A 25,938-nucleotide genomic window follows, 5' to 3' on the forward strand; every position below is an offset into this window, starting at 1 on the left:
TCCTAAATAAAGAAAAAAAAATATTTTTCCAGTAAATACATTTCTTTATGTAAATAAAAAAACAATAAAAGTACACATATTTAGTATCGCCACATCCATAACGACCCGACCGATAAAACTGTCCCACTAGTTAACCCCTTTAGGGAACACCATAAAAAAAACCAAGGCAAAAAAACAACGCTTTATCATCATACTGCCGAACAAAAAGTGGAATAACACACGATCAATAATGCGGATATAAATAAACATGATACTGCTGAAAACATCATCTTGTCCCACAAAAAACGAGCTGCCATACAGCATCATCAGCGAAAAAATAAAAAACTTATAGCTCTCAGAATAAAGCGATGCAAATATAATTATTTTTTACATAAAATAGTTTTTATTGTATAAAAGCGCCAAAACATAAAAAAATATAAGTGAGGTATCGCTATAATCGTACTGACCCGAAGAATAAAACTGCCTTATCAATTTTACCAAACGTGGAACAGTATAAATGCCCCCCCCAAAGAACTTCATGAATTACTGTTTTTTGATCATTCTGCCTCCCAAAAATCGTAATAAAAAGCGATCAAAAAATGTCATGTGCCCAAAAGTGGTACCAATAAAAGCTTCAACTCGTCCCACAAAAAACAAGACCTCACATGACTCTGTGGGCCAAAATGTGTAAAATTTATAGCTCTCAAAATATGGTGATCCAAAAACTATTTTTTGCAATAAAAAGCATCTTTCAGCATGTGACAGCTGTCAAACATAAAAACCTGCTATAAATATTAAATCAAACCCCCCTTTATCACCCCCTTAATTAGGAAAAAATAATTAAAAAAATGTATTTATTTCTATTTTCCCATTAGGGTTAGGGTTAGGGCTAAAGTAAGGGTTAGGGTTGGGGCTACAGTTAGGGTTGGGGCTAAAGTTAGGGTTAGGGTTGGAGCTAAAGTTAGGGTTATGATTTGGATTGGGGTTAGGGTTGGGATTATGTTTACGGTTGGGACTAGGGTTAGGGTGGTGTTTCAGGGTTAGGGATGTGATTAGGGTTATGGTTAGGGTTGGGATTAGGGTTAGGGGTGTGTTGGGGTTAGGGGTGTGTTGGGCTTAGGGTTGTGGTTAAGGTTGGGATTAGGGTTAGGGGTGTGTTCGGGTTAGGGGTGTGTTCGGGTTAGGGGTGTGGTTAGTGTTATGGTTAGGGTTGGGCTTAGGGTTTGGGGTGTGTTGGGGTTAGGGTTGGAGTTAGAATTGGGGGGTTCCACTGTTTAGGCACATCAGGGGCTCTCCAAACCTGACATGGCATCCAATCTCAATTCCAGCCAATTCTGCATTGAAAAAGTCAAATGGCGCTCCTTCTTTTCTGAGCTCTGTCATGCACCCAAACAGTGGTTTACCCCCACATATGGGGTATCAGAGTACAATACATCTAGATAAGTTCCTTGGGGGGGTCTAATTTCCAAAATTATGTCACTTGTGGGGGGTTTCTACTGTATAGTCACATCGGTGGCTCTGCAAACGCAACATGATGCCCACAGACCATTCAATCAAAGTCTGCATTCAAAATGTCACTACTTCCCTTCCGAGCCCCGACGTGTGCCAATACAGTAGTTTTCTCCCACATATGGGGTATCAGCATACTCAGGACAAACTGGGCAACAACATTTTGGGTCCAATTTCTCTGGATACCCTTGCGAAAATACAAAATTGGGGCTAAAAAATCATTTTTGTGGAAAAAAATGATTTTTTATTTTCACAGCTCTGCGTTATAAACTTTAGTGAAATACTTGGGGGTTCAAAGTTCTCACAACACATCTGGATAAGTTCCTTGGGGCATCTAGTTTCCAATATAAGGTCACTTGTGGGGGGTTTCCACTGTTTAGGCACATCAGGGGCTCTCCAAACGCGACATGGCGTCCTATTTTAATTCCAGCCAATTTTGCATTGAAAAGTTAAACAGCCCTCCTTCCGAGCTCTGCCATGCACCTAAACAGTGGTTTACTCCCACATATGGGATATCAGCGTACTCAGAACAAGTTGTTCAACAACGTTTGGGGTCCAATTTCTCCTATTACCCTTGGGAAAAAAAAAATTGGGGCGAAAAGATCATTTTTGTGAAAAAATATGATTTTTTTACTCTTAAGGCTAAACTTCTGTGAAGCACTTGGGGGTTCAAAGTGCTCACCACACATCTAGATAAGTTCCTTAGGGGGTCTACTTTCCAAAATGGCATCACTTGTGGGAGGTTTCCACTGTTTAGGCACATCACGGGTTCTCCAAACGCGACATGGCGCCTGATATCAATTCCAGCCAATTTTGCATTGAAAAGTCAAACTATGCTCCTTCCCTTCTGAGCTCTGCCATGCGCCCAAACAGTGGTTTACCCCCACATATGAGGTATCAGCGTACTCAAGACAAAAACATTGGATTCTTCTGAAGTGGCCTTCTATGAGCCCTGACCTAAATCTTATTGAGCATCTTTGGAAAGAGCTGAAACATGCCATCTGGAAAAGGCAACCTTCAAACACGAGGCAACTGGAGCAGTTTGCTCTTGAGGAGTGGCGAAAATACCTGTCGAGAGGCGCAGAAGTCTCATTGACAGTTACAGGAATCGTCTGATTGCAGTGATTGCCTCTAAAGGTTGGTTGTACAACAAAATATTAAGTTAAGGATTCCATCATTTCTGTCCAGGCCGATTTCATGAGTTTTATTTTTTAAAATTCTGTGGAAGCATTGCTGAAAAGCAATGTCTGACTTTCATTTATTAATTTTCATAGATCTTTTATTTATTATTACTTTTGTCAGATTCAAGTTATTTCTGTGACCATTGTGGGTTTTTCTGTCATTAAACGAGGGGTACCAATAATTTTGACCACGCGTGCATTAGAGTCATTGCAGAGTGATCTATTTCACATGTTTATTTCTGTTAATGTTGATGTTTCTCTCACCTCTGTACTGGTCTATCATTTTTAGATTGTTAACTGTAACTTATATTTATATCTGGTATGTAACTTCTTCTCATGTACAGCACCATGAAATCAATGGTATTCTAAAAATAGATGATGATGATATATAATAATAATAATAATAATAATAATAATAATAATAATAGCAAAATATTAAGTTAAGGGAACCATCATTTTTGTCCAAGTAAATTTCATTATTTTTTCTATTTTTCTGTTGAACCAAAATTCAAAAGCAAAAAAGCAAAGTCTGATTCTCCTTATTGACGTTCAGTAAATTTACATTGAATATTACTTTGGTCAGCGTTGAGTTATTTGTGCGGTTTTCTTACTGTAACAGAAGGATACAACAATTTGGTGAACGTCTGTGTTTCTTTATTACATTACTTTCAGGAAACGATCTAGGATACAGTGAGGTGCAGGATTGTGGGAACTTACAAAGCCACGTATTCATTGAAGTCCATTACTATTGTCCCTGAATGAGCATGCTAATGATCGCCCTACTTCTGGATCATGACATAACCATTTATAAAATAGAACTCGATAAAATCCATATTATATCACTGATTACATAATACCAATAGTTACATCACAGTAAAGAACAAGGACGTTCAATACACGAGGCAGACAATGCCGGCGAGGATCGCAGTCCGGGCACTTCTGCACATTGAGCGTCTAAGCCTGGAAGAACTTGAGACAATGGGATGGTGGAGGCCGACTGTAAAATGTGACCGTGGGGTGTTCAATCAATGTGAGCTCCAGTATTAGCAGAGAAAGTTCAGGAATGAGTCCACTGTGCCTCCTTGTCGGTGAACAATGTTCCCAGCCTAATGCCATGCCATGCTCCATTATGTTCCCCCATGTGCCAACAATGATCCAAATTAGTTACAGAGAGTAGCAAATCCACACAAATTCATTTTGGGAAGATTTTGTTGAATTGGCCGACGGATTCGATTCTAGGCTGAGACTATGTTCATGCAGCACAAAAGTAATTGTTAGCAGCAGCACAATATTTGGAGTAAAGAGTTGTGCTGCCGAGAGAGATGATCTTTATGCACACTGTGATGCAGCGGTAGGAACATACGCAGTGAAACGACAGTGACCCAAGCTAGTTCAAACAAATCATTCCTTTATTGTGTTACTTCACACAGTCTATGCAATACACAGCTTCTTCATACAGTCCATTAGAAATACACGGCTTCAGTTTGCAGTCCCTAAACAGGCTGGACTTCCCTCTGTCCAGTTTCGCTGGGCGACCGCATGCCAGTATCAAATCTCTGTACTCACTCAGTGCAGAGTGGGTAAACATAAGACAGCCAGGGACGTAGGGTGTCAGTCCCTTTGGTTCCTCTTGCCCCTGTGTTGCCTCACACAGGGAGTGCTTGGCAGACAACTGCTCTGTCTGCTTCCAAACCAACACTGACACACCTCCCCCTATACTACAGGGCTTTTAATCAGTCACTGCTTCACCATTCTAATTACAGCTACACCTGTGTCTGCAGTACACCCTCAGGGCCTCACTATGCCTCCGTGTGCATTCTGGAGAGCACAAACAGTGCCCCCTAGCTGTAACAGGGGTCACTGTCTCACAACACATAAAAATCTTCTCACCCGACAAACAAGAGTTTTGTTCTTTTGAACCATGATTGCAGCCGTGTGCTAGCAGGTCAATAATTGGGTGCGGGCATGCACAAATAATAATAATAATCATTTTTATTTATATAGCTCCAACATATTCCGCAGCACTTTACAATTAAGCAGGGACATGTACAGGCAGTAAATTCAATACAAGTTAAGACAACTTAAACAGTGACATTAGGAGTGAGGTCCCTGCTCGCAAGCTTACAATCTACAAGGAAATGGGGGGACACAATAGGTGAAAAGTGCTTGTTATTTCAGGTCTGGCAATTATAATACATAGGGATTTTCATACAAAGCTGCATGATCCGGTCATCAGCCCGTGTGTTTAAGTGCAATAGTCAAGTATCAAGTGCAGTTATCATGTGCATGGAGGGTGTGGAGACAGATGAATAGTAGGGGGCAGATTCAGAGTAAAGGTACTGTCACTCTCAGCGACGCTGCAGCGATATAGACAACGAGCCGACCAAAAGTAAATCGCTGGAGCATCGCTGTTTAGGTCGCTGTAGAGACGTCAAACACACCAACTCCCGAACGATGCAGGAGCAATCCAGTGACGTAACAGCGACCCACTGATCGTTGTCGCTGGTTTTTAGCTCCTTGTCAAACAGCTGGGGTGTAACAATCCGACAGGTTGCAACGTAGCCAGATAGGCGTGTTTTTCCACAGGGAGACACCCAGGATGTGACGTCCCGGTGTCCCGGAATATAAGCCGTGACTCTACAGCGATTGATTTCATATTGTTTGAGAGCTGCGTCTTCACGTTCTTCTGTCTTTCCAGCGTCCTGTCCGGAACGATCCTCCGCCAGCTACGATCCTCTTCTCCCTTGAACGTTCTGTCCGGAACGCCGTACTCAGTATACTGCAGGCGTCTTCATCGGTTCTTTTCTTGCTCATCAACGGTATGAAAAATCTTTGAGTTGTTGTTTGTTTCTTCTGTCTATAGTTATGCAGCAATGCTTATCTACGTGCATGGTAATAATGATGTATAAAACATCTCTGGCAGCGGATGCACAGGATGGAGGCACTTTAGGATGCAGTTAGCAAAGTCTTTTGCGCTGGCTACCATTTTGTGCGCACACTATATGGAAAGGTGAACCAACTCTTTTGTGTTTGCCTTGGCTTGGCTGGCCCTGGTCTGCTCCGCTAGTGAATTAAAACAGCACACAACTTAACGGTAATAAGACATTTTTTTTGTTTGGTACAAAACTGGGAATATAACTTTTTTTTTTTTTTTTTAAACAATAGACAAACAAATTTTCAAACAATAAAAAAAAAAATTATCTCCTCCCACGGCCCAACAGGTGTCGCAGTGTGTGGCCCTGCTGCTTGACTTGCTCCAGCAGGAGCGCTGCTGTCCTTTCAAGGCGCTCTTGCTTCACCAGCAGCTCTCTCACGGTGGGCGGTTCTGTGGATAGAGAGGTCGGAGAACGGACGGTGATTACGCTGCAAATAAGACATGTGTGAACATACCCTGAGATTTACTACACACTCAATTTGGTCCTGTCCCAGAGGGCGAGAACATTATTTTTTTGGTCGTTTTTGTTGTTGTCAAATGTGACATCCCACTGATAACCCCTCCCACTGTCTGTATACTTACGGAGAAGGGACGCCGGTTCTTCATCACCGGAACATGAGCTGCTCATGTCCCAGCCCCTCGCTCGTGCCACAGCTGCCACAGCTAAAAGGTAACAAAAGCATATTTGGTTAACAATTGAACACGCCGTTGGGAAGCGCTCGCAGTTTTGGTCACGTACGAATGGTTGCCTCTGGGGAGAAGGCCGCCGACCCGGGGGAGGAAGATGAGTAGCGAAAGGGAGGTGTAGAGGATGGTGGAGGGGTGCTAGGGCGCCTGGTCCTTACAGCGCCTGTAATGTATACAATATTTCAGCTCCCCTCTAATGTCCCGTATGCAGTAATAAAATTGCAATGAATGATGGTTAACTTACGTGACGGTCCGGGCTGTGGGCTGCCGCTGGTGGCCGCTGTAGTGCTGGCAGGTGAGGTTCTCCGTTGCCGGCCCCGTCTCTCTACACAAAAATAAAAGAACCGCAATGTTTAGACACCAAAAGTACAGGGCTCTAGACTTAAAAAAAATAACTAGGCCATTGGCGGCAAGGAGTAAAATTAAATTTTGAGTCGCCAAATGTACGTACATACAGTATATAGAAAATAGAGATCACACTTCCCAGTGATGCTATACTCTGCATTGTCTGGGGGCTCTGGTGTTCAATGCTCTGCGTGGCCTGGGACACGTATTATTGCATCACTAGGAAGCGCCTCACGGCAGCGCGCGTCTCCTGATTCCCCCCTCCTGGCAGTGCGCGCAGGGTTGCCAACCTCCTCCTAATGATTTCTGGACAATCTAGATAAAAATTGCGGACATCCAAAAAGTATAAATATGGGGGTGGAGATTCTGGAACCCCTGACCTGACCATTTTTTCATGGACACCGCATTTTCCTCTCGGACAATACGGACATGAGAAAAAAGTGGCATATGGAGCGTCCCCACTGCCGCAGGGCCGAGGGGCACCCGGTACCGGGCCTCAGTGTGTCTCAGTTCTGGGGTTGTCACTGTGGCTAGGCATGGTCCCTGACCCTGCTGAGGGGTGTCCAGTAAAAGTTGGGAATTTGATGTTGTGGTGTGGTGTAAGTCGCGGTGAATAACGAGGACACCAGGTTGCAGTCTCTTTACCGCTTTACTGAAGGATTCAGGATCCTCAGTCCGGAATATGGTTAACCGGGCTACCTGAGTCCGGCCGGTCCGATGGCACCTCCAGAGTTCCCTTTGCAGGTGGAAATCTGTGCCTACCTTCTAGCGCTTGTGTGTTGTAGTCCTTCCCTGCTGTGCTTACAGGATAGTCCTCACAACTGTTGTGTCTGTTTCTGAAGTTCCCTCACAACTCGATTATGATGTTCTTCTTCGTCCCCCAGATGATATGGCTAGGACGCACCCGTATGACGGGTAGGCTCGGAGGTCTTCCGGGACCCTAGAGTCGCCCCTCTCCAAATGTTGCCCCCTGTGTCTGCTTAGGTGATTTTGGGTGAGACAGCCCGCCTAGAACTGACTGTCCTGCCGTAGGTTTGAAGTAAGGCCTGGAGCTCAATACTTCCTCGGCGTTTCCGGCCACCAGCTGCGCGCCTCAGTAGGATGTTGCCTCGTCTTACAGCACGACTCCTACTGGTGTTTCTCCTTGTTGCGTTGATCTCATTTCTCACTCAGCACAATAAACCTCGCTCCTTGTCCTTTCTTGGGGTACCGCCGCAATGAAGTGCAGGCGCGGTCCCGTAACGTTCCTTCTGTTCGCTAGGCCTCTGTCAGGATCCCACCCCTGACAGGGACCCCCCTGAATCTTCCCCTGCAACACCCTCTGCCACAGGATGTTGCCTGGTTCCAACCCAGTCAGCTTCTCCTTAACTTCCTATCTAACCCCCAGTTTTACCAGATTGTCAGGAGTGGCCTAATACATAGCACCCTTAGCTACCCCTGGAGGCCAGACTGTGAAGTGTATTGGTGTCTGTGATACCTGGTCAGGTGAACTCCTTCAGTGCCATCGGACGTACCATAGCCCCCCTTAGCGGTGGAGCATCAGTACTGCAACAACCAGGACTCTGGGGCGCTGCACATGTTTTTCCAGGAATTCCAGGACAAGTTGGCAACCACGAGTGCGAGTCTCCCAATTCCCTCCTCCCGGTACCGTGCGTCTCCCAATTACCCCATACTGGTACTTGCCTCGCCTTGTCTCCGCCCGCAACTCTGCCAGATGTAGTGGGTTTTTGTAGCGGAGGTCAGCCCACTTTTTCCGCAGCTGCAGCGCACTGCGGCGGATGCCAAACCTCCTCTCCATCATGTGCCCAATGCGGCGCAGCACTTCCTGCTTGTGGAGATTTGGGTGGGCAGGTCGAGTCTCCCGGCCCTCGTAGTCAAGGGCATCCATTTTCCGTACAAAAAAACGGACCTCGGTCTGCCCCAGAGGAGCAGATCGCTGTCTCGCCGCCATTTTCCCTAGAAAGACGCTGTACGGCACCGCCTAACTACGCCCAGAGGAGGTGCTTGACTCTGCCGTGCTGCCGCGCGATCCGCATCGCTATAGCGTCTCTGTTTATGCACAGCGTTGCGGCTGTGTCGCCGGTATACACAGCGTCGCGGTTGTGGCTCCGGCTCCAGAAATCCCTCTTTGGCGTTCCCAGTTTCTAGCCGCAGCGCTCATCGTCCTGGTTTCAGTGTTTCAGTGGCTTGTACAGTGATTGTTGGGTATCTATGGGGTTCGGCTGTTGCGTCAACGCTGCTTATTAGCCCTGCGTATTTTATGTTTGTGTTAGGCTACGTTCACATTTGCGTTGTCCGGTGCAGCGTCGGCGACCCAACGCACAACGCATGCAAAACTCATGCAAAACGCAGCTTTTTGTGACGCATGCGTCCAATTTTGACATGATTTTCGACGCAAAAAAAAAGCAACATGCAGCGTCCTGTGCGCCCTGACGCTTGCGCCAAAAATGACGCATGCGTCACAAAACGCAAGACAACGCATGTCCATGCGCCCCCATGTTAAATATAGGGGCGCAAGACGTATGCGCCGCTATGCGTCGCCGAACCTGTGCCTGACGCAGCGCAAATGTGAACGTAGCCTAAGGCTACGTTAACATTTGTGTTGAGCGGTGCAGCGTCGGCGATGCAACGCATAACGCAAATGTAAACGCATGCACAATGCAGCGTTTTGTGACACATGCATTCATGCAGCGTCCTCTGTGCCCTGACACATGTGACGCATGCGTCACAAAACGCTAGGGCAAGGCATGTCCATGCGGCCACCATGTTAAATATAGGGGCGCATGACGCATGCGTCGCCGCGGTTAGGGACGACGCAACGCTAATGTGAACGTAGCCTATAAGCGGCAAAAACGCGATGTGTGAACTCTACATTACAGTATGGGATGTATTGTGTCACTTTAGCTAATCATAAGTACAAATTTTTTTTTTTGCTTTTTCAGGTTGCCATGTCTATTTCAGATGTTCCTGTGATTGTAGCGGCTGTGTTGTTGGTTGAAGCTCACCGCCAGCTGGAGGCCCACGCGCGGAATACTCGTGCTAAGCGACAGCGCCGCATGTGGACCAGACAGTGGCTGCAGAAGAGGAATCAATTGTCCCATATGGGCCTAATAAGGGAACTGCAGGAGAACAACCCGCATGATTTCAGGAACTACCTGCGAATGTCGGAGGATTCCTTTAACCCCTTCCCGACATGTGACGGTATAGTACGTCACATGTCGGGACCCCCGCTTTGATGTGCGCTCCGGCGGTGAGCGCACATCAAAGTCGCGACATGTCAGCTGTTTTTTACAGCTGACATGTGCGCGCAATAGCGGCGGGTGAAATCGCGATCACCCGCCGCTATTAACTAGTTAAATGCCGCTGTCAAGCGCAGACAGCGGCATTTAACTACCGCATCCGGCCGTGCGGCCGGATATGAGCGCATCGCCGACCCCTGTCACATGATCGGGGGTCGGCGATGCTCCTCCATTGTAACCATAGAGGTCCTTGAGACCTCTATGGTTACTGATTGCCGGTGGCTGTGAGCGCCCCCCTGTGGTCGGCGCTCACAGCACACCTGCATTTTAGCTACATAACAGCGATCTGATGATCGCTGTTATGTAGCAGAGCCGATCGGGCTGTGCCTGCTTCTAGCCTCCCATGGAGGCTATAGAAGCATGGCAAAAGTAAAAAAAAAAAGTTTTTAAAAATGTGAAAAAAATAAAAAAAACATAAAAGTTTAAATCACCCCCCTTTCGCCCCAATCAAAATAAATCAATAAAAAAAACCAAAAACCTACACATATTTGGTATCGCCGCGTTCAGAATCGCCCGATCTATCAATTAAAAAAAAGCATTAACCTGATCGCTAAATGGCGTAATGAGAAAAAAATTCGAAACGCCAGATTTACGTTTTTTTGGTCGCCACGACATTGCATTAAAATGCAATAACGGGCGATCAAAAGAACGTATCTACACCAAAATGCTATCATTAAAAATGCCAGCTCGGCACGCAAAAAATAAGCCCTCACCTGACCCCAGATCACGAAAAATGGAGACGCTACGAGTATCGGAAAATGGCGCAATTTTGTTTTGTTTTGTTTTTTGCAAAGTTTGGAATTTTTTTTCACCACTTAGGTGAAAAATAACCTAGTCATGTTAGGTGTCTATGAACTCGTAGTGACCTGGAGAATCATAATGGCAGGTCAGTTTTAGCATTTAGTGAACCTAGCAAAATAGGCAAGCAAAAAACAAGTGTGGGATTGCACTTTTTTTGCAATTTCACTGCACTTGGAATTTTTTTCCCGTTTTCTAGTACACGACATGCTAAAACCAATGATGTCGTTCAAAAGTACAACTCGTCCCGCAAAAAATAAGCCCTCACATGGCCAAATTGACGGAAAAATAAAAAAGTTATGGCTCTGGGAAGGAGGGGAGCGAAAAACGAAAACGGAAAAACGGAAAAAGCTCCGGGGGTGAAGGGGTTAATGTGCTACTAGCTGCTGTGGAACCTTCTATCAGGCGGCAAAATACCAGGATGCGAGATGCTGTCCCTGTGGATGAGAGACTGGCTGTCACGCTGCGGTTCCTAGCGACTGGCAGGTCTATGCAAAACTTGCATTACTGCGCAGCTATGTCCCGATCCCTGCTCAGCGTCATCATCCCAGAGACATGTAAAGCAATCATCTCAGCTTTACACCGCACTTACATGCCTTTCCCGGAGACCCCGGATGATTGGAAACAGATTTCCCATGGATTTCAGCAGCAATGGCAGTTCCCTAATTGCGGTGGGGCCTTGGATAGGAAACATGTCCGCATCACCCAACCACCACACTCCGGCTCATTTTTCTACAATTACAAGGGTTATTTCAGCATTATTCTCATGGCCCTCGTTAATGCAAACTATGAATTTATAAGTGTGGCTGTAGGAATGAACGGGAGAGTATCTGACTGCGGAGTTTTGGAGCACACCGATTTTGGGGACCGCTTGAAAGAACACAAACTGGCCTTGCCGCCCAACAGCGACACAACTGGAAACATGAACTTTGTGTTTGTCGGAGATGAGGCGTTCCCACTGCATCCCAACCTTCTGAAGCCCTTCTCCCAGAAAACTCTGACACCGGAGTGGCGCATTTTTAATTACAGACTTTCAAGAGCTAGACGCGTTGTGGAGAATGCTTTTGGTATTATAGCAAACCGATTTCGGGTTTTCCACACTGCACTCAACATGAAACTCTCGTCTATTGACTCTGTGGTGCTTGCCTGTTGCGTCCTGCACAACTTTCTACGCCGCCGTGATGCCAGAGCATACAGCCCTCCACAATATGTTGACTCTGTTGACCCTGCAAACGGAGATGTAACCCAGGGCGAATGGCGTCTAGACGAGCACAGGGTTTCAGGCTTGGAAAGTCTTGGATCCAGAAGGAACTATGATGATGTGATGATTTGCAGGGAGAAGTACTGTGACTTTTTCAATGGGCCAGGGGCTGTCCCATGGCAGCAACTCCAGCAGTAGCGTAACTGTAGCCATTACTTTAACCATGTATTATGGAATACGTTTTTTGGGGTTGATGTGCTCTCGTGTACCATTTTGTTGATGACCCATGCAATTCCTTTTTCTGTCTCAATGTCTACATAAATATATATCTATCTATCTATGCACATACTCTAGTTCTGTATCAAACATATCAATAAATATATCTATCTATGCACATACTCTTCTTCTGTATCAAACATATGAATCCTGGGAGTCCGTAGCATACTCTGCCTTAGCGCTTTCATGATTTTCATCTCTCTCTCTCTCTCTCTCTATACTAGATGGTGGCCCGATTGTAACGCATTGGGTATTCTAGAATATGCATGTCCACGTAGTATATTGCCCAGCCACTTAGTATATTGCCCAGTCACGTAGTATATTGCCCAGCTATGTAGTATATTGCCCAGTCATGTAGTATATTGCCCAGTCACGTAGTATATTGCCCAGCCACTTAGTATATTGGCCAGCGACGTAGTATATTGCCCAGCGACGTAGTATATTGCCCAGTGACGTAGTATATTGCCCAGCGATGTAGTATATTGCCCAGCCACAGAGACACGTAGTATAGAGACTTAAAAAAATATTTTTTTTTTACTATTTTTGACATGACATATTAATACTATTGATGCAGCATAGGCATAGGGAATTACGGAGTAGGGGAGGGACTAATTTTTTTTTTTTTTAATCTTTATTTTTATATAGCACTAACATATTACACAGCGCTTTACAGTTTGCACACATTATCATCGCTGTCCCCGATGGGGCTCACAATGTAAATTCCCTATAAGTATGTCTTTGGAATGTGGGAGGAAACCGGAGTGCCCGGAGGAAACCCACGCAAACACAGAGAGAACATACAAACTCTTTGCAGATGTTGTCCAAGGTGGGATTAGAACCCAGGAAGGACTTAAAAAGTTTATTAACATATAAATATATATATATACTCACCTTCCGAAGTCCCGTTGAAGTCATGCTATACTCACCATCCGCCGCCTTTCCCTGGGACCGGAAGCTGCCGCTTGCAAAGGAGCGGTCCCGGGAGCGGGAAAGGTGGCGGAGGGTGAGTATAGCAGGATAGCAGGTGTTTTTTTTTTGTTTTTTTTAACATTACATTTTTTTACTATTGATGCCGCATAGGCATAGGGGATTACGGAGTAGGGGAGGGACTAACCGGACTTAAAAAGTTTATTATCATATAAATATATATATACTCACCTTCCGAAGTCCCGTTGAAGTCCTGCTATACTCACCATCCGCCGCCTTTCCCTGGGACCGGAAGCTGCCGCTTGCAATGGAGCGGTCCCGGGAGCGGGAAAGGCGGCGGAGGGTGAGTATAGCAGGATAGCAGGTTTTTGGGTTTTTTTGTTTTTTTTTTACATTACATTTTTTTTACTATTGATGCCGCATAGGCATAGGGGATTACGGAGCGAGCGCCGGGTAGTGAGTGCAGGGGAGTAGGCATAGGGGGTTACGGAGTTTATGAAACAGAAGTCTCTATTGTTTTCAAGCCAAGAACCCTACAGATTTTGATAGTAGGTGTCCATCTCGCTGTACTGGTGTGTGGCCGTAGGAGGCCCTTGTGAAAAGTCACCAAAAGAAGGGGGTGGAGGTGGGGTCCGGAACTGCAAATGATGTGGGCCAGGTCTGCGGACAGGAGTGCTGTGCATGGGCTCCTGCTGGTGTCCCCAATAAAACTGGCCACTGGGCTGACGGTCGCTGATGGTCAACTTTGATGTGTCACTCAGTTTGCCAGCGGCTGCCGCGTGCAAAACCTCAAACATTAATCTCTCCGCGTACATTCGCTGGGCAACGTCCAATCTGTTTAACCGTTCCGCAACGAAGGATGGGAATGCGGTGAGCTGGGTTGTGGCATGCTGGGTCATTATGTTGTTGGCCAGTGCCAGGAGATCCACAGGTGTGCCCGCAGTCACCTTTCTTTTGCGAGATGGCCGCTGTGGACGTGTCTGCTCCTCAACACACGGGCTTATGGAGGACTGAGGGGTCTGGTCATCCTTCCCTTCCGGTGTTTCCAGCTGTTGCGGAGGCACCTGCGAGTACAGGAAAAAAAAAAGAAAAGTCAATAACATACAAATAAATCAGCCCTAGAGAGCCCCCACCTCCCCAACACCTCTATGCCCGTCCATGGGAAGCTATGAGGAACAGTTATCTAGGTAGCAAACCACAGGGGTTACAGCTTACAGAGCTGGGCTGAACTACTTTCGCCGGCTATACTGTACGAATGTGCGGAAGACACAAAATGTAAATTTATGTTATAGACTTTAGAAATAAGACAGCATTTAAAGGAAGGGAAGGACTGTTGGGACATACTTATCTGAACAGGAAGTGGCAACTGTTATTATCTGGGGGATTAAACATGAAAAACGTGAATTATTATTATTGGAAACCGTGCAGTCTCATAAACATACAAGACACACGGCATGCTACAAGCAGGGAAGCTAGGGGGTACTTACATGCTCGTTAGGAGACTCGGGCAGGATCTCTTCAGCAGATGGTGCACAAAGGCTTGTGACAGTATGGCACGGGCGAGGGATTTCCTGGTCACGAGTGAACGCCATCAGGTCATAGTACCACAACTTAGGCGCTTAAATGTCGTCGGTTCCGGCCCCAGACTTGATGGACTTTTCCACCTTGTTCAGTTCTTTTTTGTACACTGTACGGAGAGCCTGGATCTTCTTCTGCACAATGTTTTCATCCACCGTCTCGGTGGGATGATGCTCCTTGTAGAGGGCCACCAGCTTCTCGTATGCATCTTTTTTCTTGTAGCGGTTGCTGTAATCCGCAGACTTGATCTTCCATAAGCAGGGCAGGGAGCGGTACATCTCGATGAGAGCCCGAATAAACTCCTGTTCATTGGCAGACATTTGAAAAAAAGAAAGAAATAGTTAAGTTTACAGCAAGCAAGAAAGTGGGTGGGTCGTGTGCTTTTCCCTATTGTTAGCAGCCATTTTGTGGATGGGATGGGCTGGGCCGTGTGCTTTTCCCTATTGTTAGCAGCCATTTTGTGGATGGGATGGGCTGGGCCGTGTGCTTTTCCCTATTGTTAGCAGCCATTTTGTGGATGGGATGGGCCGGGCCGTGTGCTTTTCCCTATTGTTAGCAGCCATTTTGTGGATGGGATGGGCCAGGCCGTGAGCTTTTCCCTATTGTTAGCAGCCATTTTGTGGATGGGATGGGCCAGGCCGTGTGCTTTTCCCTATTGTTAGCAGCCATTTTGTGGATGGGATGGGCCGGGCCGTGTGCTTTTCCCTATTGTTAGCAGCCATTTTGTGGATGGGACGGGCCGGGCCGTGTGCTTTTCCCTATTGTTAGCAGTCATTTTTTGGGTGGAAAAAGTGTTAATTCTAATGGTGGCTACTTTGTGGATGGCAAATTAAAATTTGGCGGTGGCCATTTTGTTGGTGAACATCTTAACATCCTAACACACCACATCACCAAATCCTTGTTACCCAGTAATGACCACTAATGGACAGTACTACAGTTCAAAAGCATATTTGTTTACAAACTTGCAAGCTCAAACAAATCTCTGCAGAGATGTAGTATACATCACTGTACAATACACTATCCATAAAGCAATAGCTCAAAATGGCTGCCAGCCAGCGTAAAAACGTATTTCTTTACCTTTCCAAATAGTGTAAGCTAGAAATGGCTGCCAACCAGCGAAAAAGCGTATTTGTTAACAAACTTGCAAGCTCAAACAGATCTGTGCAGAGATATAGTATACATCACTCTACAATACACATAAATTAGCATTACTGCATGGCAGATGAAATAACAGCACAAAGATATACTTACCGTTGATGAGCAGAAAGAGATATAAAGAACGAAGACAATGCAGAGTTCTGGATCTCCAAACAGGACGCTCACGGGAGGCTACAGAATGAAGACGATGCAGAGTTCTGGATCTCCAAACAGGACGCTCATGGGAGGCTACAGAACGAAGACGATGCAGAGTTCTGGATCTCCAAACAGGACGCTCACGAGAGGCTCGTAGATGGCGGAGGATGCACAAGTGATTGCAAAGGAGTAGTCGCGGTTTATATTTCGGAACGCAGCTACAGATGATCCCGCTGTGGCCTATCAGCGTTGACAGGGAGACGCCCAGCTACCATTGTTCCTGTTGCAAGATCCCTCCCAGGCCGTCGCAGCTGAGGGCGTCTCCATTTGGAATGTAACACGCCTACCGGGCTAGAAGGAGACGCTGCGACGCCCCCTATGATCGTTGCTGGTGTCGTTGCTTTTGATGTCAAACACGACGATACACGCCGATCTGACGACCAAATAAAGTTCTGGACTTCTAGCTCCGACCAACGATATCACAGCAGGATCCAGATCGCTCCTGAGTGTCAAACACAACGAGATCGCTATCCAGGATGCTGCAACGTCACGGATCGTTGTCGTTCTCGTTGGAAAGTTGTTTAGTGTGAAGGTACCTTAATATTTGGATTGGATCCGCTTGTTAGTGGATTACAAAGCCGCAGATATATGTTCACAGGCATCGCATGCAAAAGGGAGCAAGAAGGATGGATCTGCGAGGGGAGAGGAGTGATCGGAAAGCTTCTAGAAGGGATTGGGTAAGTGATAAGAAGTCACAAAGTGATTGGGAGCAAACACAAGACTTGTAGTGTCTGGATTCACATTTCTACTGATTTATTATTACAGTGAATTAATATCAGGCAACTCTAATATGGAGAATTCTCTAGAAGAAATCAGATTCTCTCCACTTTTCTGTCAGGTAAAATGGCAGCACAATTAAGGCAGCTTCTTGCTGATGAGCGGCAGCTCCAGACATTGTATCAGAAAACTGCTTGTCAGGCAATTGCCTCTATAAGGCTGCGTGTCCACGCTCAGGATGGCCGGCGGTATCGCCGCAGCGGCAAAGCCGCTCGGCGCTAAGCCCCGCCCCCTTTCTGGGACGCGATCATGCCGGATGTGTACTGTACACATCCGGGATCATCGCACCCCTCGCCATAGGGCCCTGTGATATTACCTGCGGCGACGCAGCGTCGCCGCAGGTAGCACGGACATGCTGCGATCTGAAAAGACGCGCAGCATGTCCGGAGTCGCAGGGCCGCCGCGTGCGGGTTTCCACGCATAGTGGACACGGGATTTCAAAAAATCCCCTCCACTATGCTGGAACATCTGGACGCTGCGTGATTGACGCTGCAGCGTCAATCACGCAGCGTTTACTTACCGTGGACACTCACCCTAAAGGCCCCGTCTCACTAAGCGATTTACCAACGATCACGACCAGCGATATGACCTGGCCGTGATCGTTGGTAAGTCGCTGTGTGGTCGCTGGGGAGCTGTCACACAGACCGCTCTCCCCAGCGACCAACGATCAGGGGAACGACTTCGGCATCGTTGAAACTGTCTTCAACGATGCCGAAGTCCCCCTGCAGCACCCGGGTAACCAGGGTAAACATCGGGTTACTAAGCGCAGGGCCGCGCTTAGTAACCCGATGTTTACCCTGGTTACCAAAAAAAACAAACACTACATACTCGCCTTTCGGTGTCCAGGTCCCTTGCCGTCTGCTTCCTGCTCTGACTGAGCCGCCGTACAGCGAGAGCAGAGCGCAGCGGTGACGTCACTGCTGTGCTCTCACTTCTCACTGTACGGCCGGGAGTCAGTGAGAGCAGGAAGCAGACGCCAAGGGACCTGACGGACATCAGAAGGCGAGTATGTACTGTTTGTTTTTTTTTACATTTACGCTGGTAACCAGGGTAAACATCGGGTTACTAAGCGCGGCCCTGCGCTTAGTAACCCGATGTTTACCCTGGTTACCAGTGAAGACATCGCTGGATCGGTGTCACACACACCGATTCAGCGATGTCAGCGGGGCCTCAACGACCAAAAAAAGGTCCAGGCCATTCCGACACGACCAGCGATCTCGCAGCAGGGGCTTGATCGCTGGTACGTGTCACACATAGCGAGATCGCTATGGAGGTCGCTGTTGCGTCACAAAACTAGTGACTCAGCAGCGATCTCGCTAGCGATCTCGCTATGTGAGACGGGGCCTTTAGTCTTGCAGAAGCTCCAATTCTGAGTTTCACCTGATAAGAAATGACTGCAAAGAAAACCGAAGAGAAAATCCCAAATGGAGACAGAGACTATCATCAGAGTAAATGCCGGAGCCCAGGGTGGTGCGGGGATTATTATAGCACATATTTCATTATTCAGTACCTGTCACGAGAATACCTGCTCCCCCGCTGGGCTTTGTTGATTACTTTGAAGTTAATCCCCTGCCGCTGTTCAACAAGCGCAATACACTGACAAAATCTGCGGCTTATACGTTCCCAGGTAATTCACGTCTTCTCCATAAGATTAAAGCCCCCCCCTTTATAAAAACCTTCCCGGGTCCCAAAAGTTCAGAATTCATCCTATTCTCACTTCATACCTTGAGTTTCTGTGATATTGTTACAATGTTCCCGGAGGTAGAGGTCAGATCAGGAGGTAAAGTGTTTACAATGAAGGATCCGTGAAACGCATCAGGTCGTCATTGTTCTACTATCGTCATGTTACCTTTACAGATGAGTAAATTCATTCAATGTGAACTGAATATAAGTGAAACTATCAGGAATTTACTGCACCTGACTAATTTGAACAATTTGCACAATTTGCCAAAAATGGACCCCACCATGTTACACATTGCAGAGGATTAGATCAGCCAGAGAAAGCTCACATGACCTCAGGTGTGCCGTGCGGGCTGCCACAATCACATCACGTGATATAGTGCAGCCAATCAGGAGAAACTGATGTAGCCTTTTAAAAGCCAAGGAAATAAATGCAGCAGCCATCTTAGGTGACTCTGTAAAGTAAACAATTATGTGTGCAGGGCAGTGGTACTCCTAACTGGTCAGTATTCATGATATATTTTGGCACATTTGGCAGCGCTTTTACTGGGTAATATATAATTATTTGTTTTTTGTTTTTGGCTCACAACTTTTGTGGACACACTGGCTGTTTTGTATGCAATTTATTTTTTATTGCACTATTGCACTTTATTATGAATTGATTTATTTTGCTGCACACAATAGGTGTGTGTGTGTATATATGGATATACACACATATTATTCACAAATTTATTTGACTGATTTTTATCACATATTATATTATTAAATTATTATTTGCTGCATTATATATATTTTTATGTTTATTATACTGATCAGTTTGGACTTGCCCTGTCTTGCACATACGGGATTTTTATATATATATTTTTTATTTATCCCTAAGTAAACCTCGATTGGAGGAGATACATATTATCTATAGTTGTATGTTTTATATTCTTAATAAATAAATATCTGTTGTAGATTATACAATTTTAATAATAATAAAAATTTCCATACGTTTTGGTGATGTTTTTTGTGATTGCAATTTATTTTTAATAAAAAATATATTTTATTTAATATAATCTGGTCTGAAGGAAATTTTTTAAGGGTTTATTTTTTTTTATTTTTATTTTTTTATTATTATTTTTTGACTCTGTAAAGTAAACTGTGTCAAATGACCCTGCATGTGCATATACGGAGATGTCCCAGGTCCCATCAGATGCAGAAGTCCTGACCTAGTGAGAAGAGTCCTGGGGGCTGTTAGTAAGAACATGCACTAAGGACCAGATGGTGCAGAGCTGAGGGGCAAAAGAGGTGAGCGGTAAAGTGAGGAAAAGTTTTATTTTTCCTTTTTTGTAGCTTTTGCTGGGCCTTTACGGTTCAGATAAATGGTGACCAGACCACAAAACCGGTGACGAAAATAATAACGAACAAATCTGCATTTTGGCAAATATTTTTTTTGTCGTGCTGGAGTAGAATTCTATTCCGTTCCAATGTGTCTGCTCATTTCTACCAATGACTTTTCTTATTGTATATACAGTGCCTTGAAAATAAGGTTATTTTTTGTTAATTCTATACAGACACATTATAGTGGGCATCTCCGGGCGTCTTCTTATTGGGACCCCCCGCCGTACTCCATACATTGTCAGCTGGAATCACAGCCATTCTCTTCTTGGCGTCACTTAGTGATACATTATTACGGTGTCTTCTACTTGTGTCATCCAGAACCACAACCCGACTGCACTCACAGAAACACTCTGCAGAATGCAATTGTCCAGGGATCGCCAGGCGCTTGACATTCACAATAATGGAAAATGACACATCTGGGGTTAAGTCGCCAAACATCCAGCGCTGCGGCGTTACCTGCCACCAGGACGCGTCTTACTCTATAAAGGAAGCAAAAACTCAATAAACATTTAAATAAATAATAGTGACGCCGCCGTGAGAGTAATGTCTCCGTATCACCCCGCGACCCCCGTCCCTCACTCCAGGGTGATACATAAATCTCATTATACAGGATCTTAAACATTCAGATTCTCAAATACAGCAGCATTTATTTTTAATAGGGCAGGTAATTGAAGCAAGTGCTATTGTAAGCGGCTCATGTGAATATTGCAGACACGGGAAAGCTACTTGGCCACTCATAATTTGATATAAAGCCATCATGGCGGATGAGAAGCTGTGCCGGGATAGCAGTCATAATTGCTTTGATATTTAAGACTTCAAAGCGCAGATTGTGCCACTTCTTTCTCCAGTAACGATCCTCTAAGTGGCGCAGACAGAAAAGATGACGATAATAAGGATCTATTAGGTTTTACATGAACTCAACTTAATTTACTTCTCTCATTCATCACATCATGGAAGTCAGGTGTATGCTCGGGTGTTGTTCCATGTGCCCAGGGCCGTATTTGCCACTAGGCACGTGTGGGCAAGGATGCAGGGGGTGGCACCTGAGCAAGTTTTTTTTTAATTTTTATAAGGCTGGGGTCCTTCCGCCCACCCCCCTCAACACTCCCCCCTCAACCCTCCCCACCCACCACCTCCCCACCTCCTTGAAGACGATATACTCACCCTCCTCCAGCGGTGACTGGTCTCAGCGCTGGCAGCAAGTCCTGTGCTCACAGAGGTCACGTGGTACCGCTCATTAAGGTGATGAATATGGACGCATATTCATGACCTTAATGAGGGGTATCATGTGACCGCTCACAAACGAAGAAGCTTCAGCACTGGGAGTCGGGGCAGAAGTGCAGGAAAAAGAGTCCATTCAGCGCGCTGTGAGGAGGGTGATTATGACGGGCGGGGGAGGAGAAGGAGGACGGAGGAGCCACGCATACAAGGATGTGAGGGGGGAATGGAGCCATGCATACGAGGATGGGAGGGGGGAATGGAGCCATGCATACAAGGATGGGATGAGGTGGGGGGAGCGGAGCCACTCATACAAGGATGAGGGGAGGGGGGGACAGAGCCACGCATATAATGATGGGAGGGGGAGCAGAGCCTCGCATGCAAAAATGGGAGGAGGGGGGAACAGAGCCACGCATACAAAGATGGGAGGAGGGGGAGCAGAGCCACACATACAAGGATGGGAGGAGGGTGGGAGAACGGAGCCACGCATACAATGATGGGAGGAGGGGGGAATGGAGCCATGCATGCAAGGATGGGAGGGGGGAGCAGAGCCACGCATACAAGGATGGGAGGAGGGGGAGCAGTGCCACGCATACAAAGATGGGAGGAGGGGGATCAGAGCCACGCATACAAAGATGGGAGGAGGGGGGAGCAGAGCTATGCATACAAAGATGGGAGGAGGGGGGAGCAGAGCCACGCATACAAGAATGGGAGGAGGGGGGAGCAGAGCCACGCATACAAAGATGGGAGGAGGGGGAGCAGAGCCACACATACATGATGGGAGGGGGGTGAGATGTGCCACGCATACAGGATGGGAGGGGGGAGATGAGCCATGCATACAGGATAGGAGGGAGATAAGATGATCCATGCATACAGGATGGGAGGGGGGAGATGAGCCATGCATACAGGATGGGAGGGAGCAGAGCCATGCATACAAGAAGGGGGGGGCATTATACAGTATGGAGCATCATGTGTGGCCATTTTACAGTATGGAGAATCATGTGGGGACATTATACAGTATGGAGCATCATGTGTGGCCATTATACAGTATAGAGCACTGTGTGGCCATTATACAGTATTGAGCATCATGTGTGGCCATTATACAGTATAGATCACTGTGTGGCCATTATACAGTATTGAGCATCATATGTAGCCATTACCCAGTATGGAGCATCATGTGTGGCCATTATATATTATAGAGCACTGTGCGGCCATTATACAGTAATGAGCATCATGTGTGGCCAATATACAGTATAGAGCACTGTGTGGCCATTATACAGTATGGAGCATCATGTGTGGCCATTATACAATATAGAGCACTGTGCGGTCATTATACAGTATGGTGCACTGTGTGGCCATTATACAGAATGGAGCATCACGTGTGGCCATTATACAGTATTGAGCATCATGTGGGGACATTATACAGTATGGAGCACTGTGTGGACATATTTTTTGTTTATATTTATTGTTTATGAAACAGTGTGATCAGCAGTACTAAATGGGTGTGGTTAGGGCATGGATATGGGTGTGACTAGTTGTGAAATGGGTGTGGTCAGAGGCATGGCCTAAAATTTGCCCCTCTTTCCCTTCTTCAAAAGTTGGGATGTTTGATACCGCATTTGCCAGATCGCAGCAAGTGCTGCAAATGTCCACATATCCCATAGGGAATGAATGAGGTGGAACGCAGTGTTGCTGTGATTGGTTACGCGGCAGATGCGGAAAAATTGCCGGATCTCCTGCAAAAGGCTACTTTCACATCAGCGATTTTTGACAAAGTCACTGCCGATAGTGTCATACTGACCAATGGGGGAGGCAGCACTAAAAGTGATTAGGGCAGCAGAAACCATAAATACGGCCCTGCACGTGCCTAAGGGTTAATACCACATTCTACCATTTTCCACCAAAGATCAGATTATTAAAGACTAGTGTTGAGCATTCCGATACCGCAAGCATCGGGTATCGGCCGATACTTGCGGTATCGGAATTCCGATACCGAGATCCGATACTTTTGTGGTATCGGGAATCGGAATCGGAAGTTCCCAGTGTATGGTTCCCAGGGTCTGAAGGAGAGGAAACTCTCCTTCAGGCCCTGGGATCCATATCCATGTAAAAAATAAAGAACTAAAATAAAAAATATTGATATACTCACCTCTCCGGAGGCCCCTGGACATCACCGCTGGTAACCGGCAGCCTGCTTTGCTTAAAATGAGCGCGTTCAGCACCTTCCATGACGTCACGGCTTCTGATTGGTCGCGTGCCGCTCATGTGACCGCCACGCGACCAATCACGAGCCGTGACGTAATTCTCAGGTCCTAAATTCCTAGAATTCGGAATTTAGGACCTGAGAATGATGTCACGGCTTGTGATTGGTCGCGTGGCGGTCACATGAGCGGCACGCAACCAATCATAAGCCGTGACATCATGGAAGGCCCTAAACGCGCTCATTTTAAGCAAAGAAGGCTGCCGGTTACCAGCGGTGATGTCCAGGGGCCTCCGGAGAGGTGAGTATATCAATATTTTTTATTTTAATTCTTTATTTTACACAGTAATATGGATCCCAGGGCCTGAAGGAGAGTTTCCTCTCCTTCAGACCCTGGGAACCATCAGGATACCTTCCGATACTTGGTGTCCCATTGACTTGTATTGGTATCGGGTATCGGTATCGGCGATATCCGATACTTTTCGGGTATCGGCCGATACTATCCGATACCGATACTTTCAAGTATCGGACGGTATCGCTCAACACTATTAAAGACATTGTTCTCCAAAAACAAGCAATAAAAAGATCAGTTACGGCATGCATACATTACATTACTTAGTCGAGTTCCATAATTATAGTACCCCAGAGCTGCACTCACTATTCTGCTGGTGTAGTCACTGTGTACATCAATTACATTACTGATCCTGAGTTACATCCGGTATTATACCCCAGAGCTGCACTCACTATTCTGCTGGTGCAGTCACTGTGTATGTGGCACAATAACATTGCCTGCCTCCCAGGGAGGATGATGCCATGCCTGGGAGCAAGAAAGGATCCCCTTAGCAGGTAAGACTAGCATACAACACTTTCTTGACTCCAGGCCAGAAGGGGGAGCTCTAGACCCAGTTTCAGGGTAGCTTCCCTATAATTTCTGTTCTGGAGGAGGAGTTAGTCTGTCAGAGCTAGTCTGAGGAAGAGGAAGCATGTGAGGAGAGGAGAACTGGGAGTGGAGCTGCGATTGAGCTCCCTCTCAGGATTGAGGGCAAGAAACCGGACACCGACGTCCAAGGTTGTGTGGGAACTGTATGCCCCACAGCAGAAACTGAAGGGCAAGAGATTGCAGGTCTCCTGGCCACCACTGACACCCGAAGGCACAGCAGCAGATTAGAGCCTGGAGTCACCACGAGAGAGGGACACCTGTAAAAAGTCTCAAGCTGCCTGCCATGCGGGTATTGCTCACCTAAAAGGACAGATTGAGAGAGGACCTTGTGTGAAGCCTCAGGCAGCAAAGGACAGAGAATTAAGCGCAAATAGGAAGGCTTCCAACCCCACCTGGCTAAGGGGATTCTGAACCACTTCCAGGCTGCCTGGATTTCAAGATCACCTGTAATCTGTGCCCTGGTCTGCAATTCCATCAGTAAAAGGTAAAGAGACTGCAACCCTTTGTCCTCCAATTCTTTCCTGCACCTCAACATCTATAACCTCTCTTAGACTGTCCTGGTAGCCCTGGGGCCTCCGCTCCACCTGTGTTGAGCAAAACCATCTAAGCTGCATTACCATCGGCCCCAGAGTATCCCTTTAAGCAGCGTCGGCCATCCACAGGTGACGTCACGAACACTCCTAAATTAGACTTTATTTCCACTTCCATTCATCCCCTTTTATTGGACGCCCAGGGCCCCGGACTGGGTCACTGCCACCGTGACACATCCCTTTAAGAATCGGCCCGGTACAGAGTACCCCACGGATCTGGTGGGTGCTACATTTTGGCATGACAAACAGAATGGACCAAACCGCAAAATCGTTTCCTGTGCGCCATGGACTTTATTAAATTGTTCAATTGCCGCCATTGTTGCGCCACGTGGCGGGTGAGGAACGGAGAACATGTGCTGTCGTGGGTGAAGCCGGAGAAAGGGCACAAAAACTGGACCCACCTACTGTGAGGACTTAAATGTAACAGGAACTTGTCCGTCAGGAGGACGGATCCGCCCCCTGAGATGGCTGGCGGGAAAGTAGAGAAAGGACCACCCACGAAAGAAAGAGGAAGGGACCTCCTCTGCTGACCTGCTCTTCAACCTCAGATCTCTCCTAATAAAACACAAAACAAGCTGCCCACTCTCCTTCTCCCACCTGCTCTCCCTTTATCTGCTTCTCCTCTCTGATGGCGACATATCTCCCAATCCTTGACCCCCACAGCTCATACCTCCTATTACTACACCTTCCTATCGCTCCCAACCTAATATAAACACCCAAAATCTTGCCCATGTCAAATCCGTGCCCATCACGACCACCCCCCTGCACGCTCTCTCCTGGATCACTATGGAATGCCCGCTCAATCTGCAATAAACTCCACATGATTCATGACCTCTTTACCTCTCGCAATTTTTTCTTTCTGGGCATCACCGAAACATGGCTGACATCCTCTGACACAGCCTCCCCCGCTGCACTATGTTAAGGCGGCCTCTACTTCACCTAGACTCCTTGTCCCGGCAACAAACATGGTGGAGGAGTGGGCCTTCTCCTTTCTTCCAACTGTACCTATAACCCAATCCCACCTCTATCCTCCCTTATACTCCCTTCTTTTGAAGTCTACTCTGTCTGCATCTACTCCCCTT

General features: G+C 46.6%; 1 long non-coding RNA gene across 1 annotated transcript in view; it reads right to left on the reverse strand.

Annotated features, from left to right (window-relative positions):
• Positions 1-19,453: 19,453 nt before the first annotated feature.
• LOC143806282 (uncharacterized) overlaps positions 19,454-25,938 on the reverse strand; it is a 102,982-nt gene continuing 96,497 nt past the window's right edge. The window contains exon 3 of the long non-coding RNA XR_013221428.1: positions 19,454-20,387. This is a non-coding gene — a long non-coding RNA (uncharacterized LOC143806282). The remainder of the gene's footprint in view (positions 20,388-25,938) is intronic.

This window comes from Ranitomeya variabilis, chromosome 2, assembly GCF_051348905.1.
Source record: "Ranitomeya variabilis isolate aRanVar5 chromosome 2, aRanVar5.hap1, whole genome shotgun sequence".
In the NCBI taxonomy this organism is placed as follows: domain Eukaryota; kingdom Metazoa; phylum Chordata; class Amphibia; order Anura; family Dendrobatidae; genus Ranitomeya; species Ranitomeya variabilis.